Genomic DNA, 6,722 nt, shown 5'->3' with positions numbered 1-6,722 from the left:
ACTCCAGCCTGGGCAACAGAGCGAGACTCCGTCTAAAAAAAAAAAAAAATGAAGCCCATAGCCTGACAGAGGGAAACATGTACACAAATAATTCCTGAGAATGTGTTATGTGCCGTGGTGATATGTCAGTTGCATCCTCTCCTTTAGATCCCACATTAAATGGGTCACAAGTTACTTTATATTCTTCGTTGGTAGAGTCCACATTCTTCGTGTGTTCTATTTGAATGATAACCATATTCTCTCTGTGCCTCCATCATCCTTTCTTTTCTCTGGTTGATCCCTTGTGCGCTATTGTTAGACTAATGTTCCTTAAACATTCTTTGTCCAGGAATATTATAATATTTTTCCCCACTGAATCAAGTCTCAGTTCCTCTGCTTGACTTTCAAAGACTTTTGGATAGTCCCCTAATCTGGCTATTCAATATATTCTTCAGGACTCTCCATTGTAACTGCCAAGCCCTGTCTGTCACATTAGCCTACTAATGAAGAAACCAAACTCTGTGAAATATTTTAAATAGGTTTGTTCTGAGCCAATGTAAGTCACAACAACCAGGGAAAACGCAAACCCAAGAAGCCTTGAGTAAGTAGTCTCAAGGCAGTCAGATTGCAGTTTGATTTTATACATTTTAGGGCGGCAGGAGTGATAGGCAAAGACATAAATCAGTACATGGAAGGTATCAACTGGTTCAGCCCCAAAAGATGGGAAGGATACTTGAATCGGGGGCTTTCAGGTTACATGTGGATTCAGAGGTTCTTTATTTGCAGTTGGTTAACAGAGTAAGGCTCTGTCTAAAACTTGAAATCAGCAGAAAGGAATGATTGTCTGCAGGTGTGACTTAACCCGCCTTAGGTCTTATTCATAATTTGGTATCTTATTGCCACAAAGAGCCTGTTTTGTCATGGTTTTTTTTTTTTTATTTTTTTTTATTTTTTATTTTTTAGACAGGGTCTGTATCACCCAGGCTGGAGTGTAGTGGCATGATCATGGTTCACTGCAGCCTTGACTTCGCAGGCTCAGGTGACCCTCCAGCCTCAGCTTCCCATGTAGTTGGGACTGTAGGAACGCACCACCATGTCCGGCTAATTTTTTTGCATTTTTTGTAGAGACAGAGGTTTTGCCATGTTGCCCAGGCTGGTCTCAAACTCCTGAGCTCAAGGGATCTGCCTGCCTCAGCCTCCTAAAGTGCTGAGATTATAGGTGGGAGCCACTGTGCCTGACCTTGTCAGTCTTATTATCTCTATTTTAACATTAATGCTGGTCGTTGCGCCTAAACTCCAAAAGTCATGTGGTATAATGAGGCATGTCTGACCTCCCTTCCCATCATGGCCAGGAATTCAGTTTTTCAGTTTTTTTTTCTAGAGTCCCCTTGGCCAAGAGGGAGTTCATTCAGTCACTAAGAGGTCTTAGGATTTTATTTTAATTTCTAAGACCCTTCCCTTCTTTCTATTCCAGCTGCTCACCTTAGTTCAGGCCGTATCACCTCACCCCTATACTACTGCAGGGACATCTTAGCTCCTTGTCCTGACTCCAGACTTTTCCCTTCCACCCATCCTGCCTTCAGCTAACAGAGCTCTCTCGTTAAAGCATCCACTGTTCAAAAGCCTCTTCATCTGCATTCCCAACCTCAGGAAATGGGCTCCTCTACTTGCCAGTTGCCTGGACCAGACACATGGCAGCCATCCTTTATCTTCCTTGTCCCTCATCCCTCTTATGCAACCATCACCAAGTTCCTTCTGTCCCATCACCTAAGTATCCCCTGAATTTGTCTACTGATACTTTGCACTATCCCCATAGTTCCCACAAAAATTCAAGCCGCTGTTATCTGTTGACGGAGCCCCCTGCAACAGCCTCCTTGCTGGTATTTTTGCTTCCAACATTACCATCTTTGAACCCATTCTCCACATCGTCACAAGCTGTATCTCTATGATGGAAATCCAGTACTGTGACTCTCCTGCTTGAAACTCTTTGGGGTTTTAACTCCAAGGCCCTGAGAATGCATCTCAAACTTTATGACACAGCATAGGGTCCTTTGAGATATGGCTTCTGCTTCTCTCTCCAGTCTCATCTCCTCACCCCAGCTGTCTCCAGCACCTTAGGTTCTAACCTCACCAAACTACACTCCTGATAATGAGGCACATTATTGCTTGCCTACTACAGTCCTTCTTGCATGTCACTCCCTATATGTGGGATGTTCTCTCCTCCCACCTCTCACCTATTTCTATATACATCTTTTTAAACTCAGCTTCCTTAATGCCAGTTACTAAGTCTTCATCCTTGTATCCCCAGCTTGCAGTACAGTGCCTAGCACCTTGTGGCCCTCCATCCATAGAAGGTAAATACATTGGGGTCTTATAGATAGTTAAGAGACAGAGAACTGGGATTTGATCCAACTTTCTGATTCTAAATTTTGTGTACATTCCATTTCCCTGTACTGCCTTCTTATAAAACATCTTAGACATAAAGCCCCAGTTCATTTCATTCATTCAACAATGATTTCTTGATTTCTGAATATGTGCCATGTACTATGTTAGATAAAGGGAATAAACTGGTAAGCAAGGCATTCCTGCTGAAAGGCCAATCTACTTCTAGATTAAAGATGAAAGACAGCTAAATGAAAAGTCATTTGCAGACCGTGTGATGATCATAGTAGTAAGTACAAAGTAATAGGACAGCATGTAGGAAGGGCCCCTAACCCAGCCATATGGAGTCAGGAAGGCCTTTGGAAAGAAGTGATTTTTTTATTTGTTTTTGAGATGGAGTCTTGCTCTGGCACCCAGGCTGGAGTGCAGTGGCACAATCGGCTCACTGTAACCCTTGCCTCCTGGTTTCAAGCCATTCTCCTGCCACAGCCTCCCCAATAGCCGGGATTACAGGCATGCATCACCATGCCCAGCTAATTTTTGTATTTTAGTAGAGACGAGGTTTCACCATATTGGCCAGGCTGGTCTCGAACTCCTGACCTCGTGATCCGCCTGCCTCGGCCTCCCAAAGTCCTGGGATTACAGACGTGAACCACCACACCCGGTGAGAAGTGATTTTTAAGCTCAGACTGCATGAAGCATAAATATCAGGAAGACGAAGAAACTGGGGAAGCATTCAAAGCACCAAAGAACAACGTGGGCAAAGGCTCTAAGCATCAGAGACTGCGTCAACACTGGGAACTGAAAGTTGTTCATAATTGCCGCAGCGTGAAATACCATGGTGATGGTGATGAGAGATGAGTCTGGACATACGCATGGCTTTATGATGCTAAGGGGTTTAGACTACGTCCCAAAAGATGTAGAGCTGAAGCTGGGAGTGGACTGGTGGTGCTCCTGTGGTCCCAGCTACTAGGAGGCTAAGGCTGGAGGATCCCCTGAGCCAAGGAGTTAGAGGCTGTAGTGCGCACCATGATCGCACGTGTGAATAGCCACTGCACTCCACCCTAGGCGACATAGCAAGACACTGTCTCTACCAAAAAAAAAAAGAAAAAAAAAACTGAGTTGAATTTTCAGCAAGGGAATTAATAGATCAGATTTAAATTTTGGAAATATCCTCTGACTACAAAGTAAAGAATAGATTGGGGTTGTCGGGGCAGGAAGAAAGCCAGGATGGGGAGGATAGAGAAAGAGAGTGCTTACCTCCAAGAAAAAGAATATAAAAAGGAAACAAGAGGTTGGGTGGAAGAAAGAAATTGAGCTTTTGGTTGAGATTCATTAATTGATGTGCGAGTCAGAGGCTCGGGAGTGACACTGGGACCCCAGTTAGAGACTTGGGAGACAGGAGTGTATAGAAAGTTATTGTAGCCATGGGAGCATACCTCCTCTCCTAAGAAGAGTGCGAGGGGAAGTAGAGTTTCAGGCAGAACGTTCAATAATTAAGAGAAAAGCCAAGAACTAGGAGCTCAGGAAAACTAACAGAAGAGCATCTCAGAAGGAGGGAGTGACAGGGTCTTACTCTGTCACCCAGGCTGGAATGCAGTGGCATGATCATGGCTCACTGTACCACCTGGGCTAAAATGATCCTCCCATCTCAACTTTCTGGATAGCTGGGATTACAGGTGTGTGCTACCACGCTCGGCTAATTTTTGTGTATTTTTTTGTAGAGATGAGCTCTTACTGTGTTGCCCAGGCTGGTCTTGAAATCCCTGGGCTCAAGTGATCCTCCCGCCTTGGCCTCCCAAATTATTGGGATTACAGGAATGAGCCACTGTGTCTGGCAGCAAGGACAGTTTCAATGGAGTTGTGGGGCAAGAAGTTAGAGTGGAGAGGAAATAGAGAGAGCCAGTGTAGACCACTCTTTCAAGTAGTTAACTGTGAAGGAGGAATGAAAAAAAGGGTACCATCTGGCAGGAGGGTTTTTAAAGATGGCAGACACTAGGAACATTTATGTAGCAGGTACATTTTGAGAGCACTTGAAGATCTAGGAGAGAGCGAGTTGATGGAGTGAGGTTGCCGGAGAGGTAAAGGGAGGAATTATATGAACATCTGTGGAAGCTCCAATCTTAGGAAGGATCCCTCTTCCATTTTAACAGAAAAAGGAAAGAAAGAAATTATATAGGTGCTGGAAGGTTTGTTGGTTTGGTGGTAAGTTTGGAAGGCCTTCATCTAATGGCTTTTGTTTTCTTAGTAAAGTAGGAGGTGAAGTCACAAGTCACCTGTTGAGAATGTGGAAGGGAGCTATGGGAAAGGGATTTAAGGAGAGTGAAGAAAGTTATCTGAAGGGCAGGAAATAAAGCACAGCTCTAACTCCTTTTCTTCTCATTTGATTCCTCTTTCTCCCTAAACCATCACCTGCATGATATGAAATGAAGCCTTGTCACCTCCACGCAGATGATCACAAATTTATATATCTAGTCCAGAATTTACATCTGAACTCCCCACCTGTCATCCACTCTTGGGTATTGCAAAGGCTCCTTCAACTACCTGTCCCTCTATCTTTGGCTTGGGACTGACTAGGCAAGGATAAAGGATAGAAGATTGTTGGGCCTTCCTGAGAATCCAGCCAGTGTTTTGTTTCATGCATTTTCTGTGTGGTCTATCATGTGCAAGGTCCTCCTCTACCTTTTTTGTCCACGCTCCTCTATCTTGGTCAGTTTTGCTCATAGTATTTCATTTGCATAACATGTTCTCTAATCATTTCCATATGTTCAAATCGTATCCATCTTAAGCATTTAACTTTTGTCTTAGTCTGTTATCTGCTTCTATCACAGAATATCACAAACTGGGTAACATATAGAATAAAAATGTATTTGCCTCTCAGTTCTGGAGGCTGAGAAGTCCAAGAGCATAGCATTGCATCTGGTTAGGGCTATGTCATCCAATGGTGGAAGGGTACCACATGGAGAAGAGATGCAAGCATGAGATAGAGCAGGATTGGAGGCTGAACTTGATCCTTTTATCAGGAACCCACTCCCATGATAACTAACTCACTTCCCAAATAACAGCAATAATCGATTCATGAGGGTGGAGCTATCATAACCTAATCACTTCTTAAAGGTCCCACCTCTTAATACTGTTACAGTGGAAATTAGGTTTTTAATACATGAAATTTTAGGGGACACATTCAAACCATTGCAACTTTAAAACCCACCTTTTCTGTAAAGCACTCACTGTTCATCCCCTACTGAAAACAAACAAAGCCAAAAAATTTTCTTCCTCTTATTTCTCCTTTATCTGTACTTTTCTCATGGTAATTATTATTTTTTAATTTATTCATATACCTGCTGATTTACAAGTCTTATTTAATCTCATCTGTGTTACTAGATTAAGTCCTTGAAGAGAAGAACTATTATTGGATTTATCTTTTATCTCTCACCAAGCCTAAAACAGTGTCTGGCATATATATCCACTTACAAAATCATCTCATTTACTAAATTACTATGTATATATTTACTGACTTATGAATAAATGAACCAATCAATGATGAATAACAAATTATCTGTTCTGGTAAGTCTTTTTTTTTTTTTTTTTTAAGATGAGGGCTCACTCTGCCTCTCAGGCTGGAGTGCAGTGGCGCAATCACAGCTCACTACAACCTTGTTCTCCTCAGGCTCAGGTGATCCTCCCACTTAGATGGGGTTTCTCCATGTTGCCCAGGCTGTTAAGTCTTTACATGTCATTATCCCAATCTTCTTTCCGATGATAATGCTATACAACATCATGGATATTTGTAGATGATTCAAAAATCTGTTTCTAAAACAGCCCTGAGCTCTTGCTCAAAGTATATTCTCATATTTTGTTTCTTGCTGCATCTCTCAAATGTACTGTGTTAAGGGTACTCGTTTCCCATTTCCTGGTGTTTCCTATACAAAGCTGAGGCTAAGTGTAAATACCACGACTTCTTTTTTTTTTTCTCTCTTTTTGTACTTTAAGTTCTAGGGTACATGTGCACAACATGCAGGTTTGTTATGTATGTATACATGTGACATATTCGTGTGCTGCACCCATTAACTCGTCATTTACATTAGGTATATCTCCTAATGCTATCCTCCCCCCACCCCTTCCCCATAAGAGGACCCGGTGTGTGATGTTCCCCTTCCTGTGTCCAAGTGATCTCATTGTTCAATTCCCACCTATGAGTGAGAACATGTGCTTTTTGGTTTTCTGTTCTTGTGATAGTTTGCTGAGAATGATGGTTTCCAGCTGCATCCGTGTCCCTACAAAGAACATGAACTCATCCTTTTTTATGGCTGCATAGTATTCCATGGTGTATATGTGCCACATTTTCTTAATCCAGTCTG

Source organism: Colobus angolensis, unplaced genomic scaffold, assembly GCF_000951035.1.
Source record: "Colobus angolensis palliatus isolate OR3802 unplaced genomic scaffold, Cang.pa_1.0 Scaffold18, whole genome shotgun sequence".
Classification (NCBI taxonomy): Eukaryota; Metazoa; Chordata; class Mammalia; order Primates; family Cercopithecidae; genus Colobus; species Colobus angolensis.
This window is presented reverse-complemented; position numbering follows the sequence as displayed.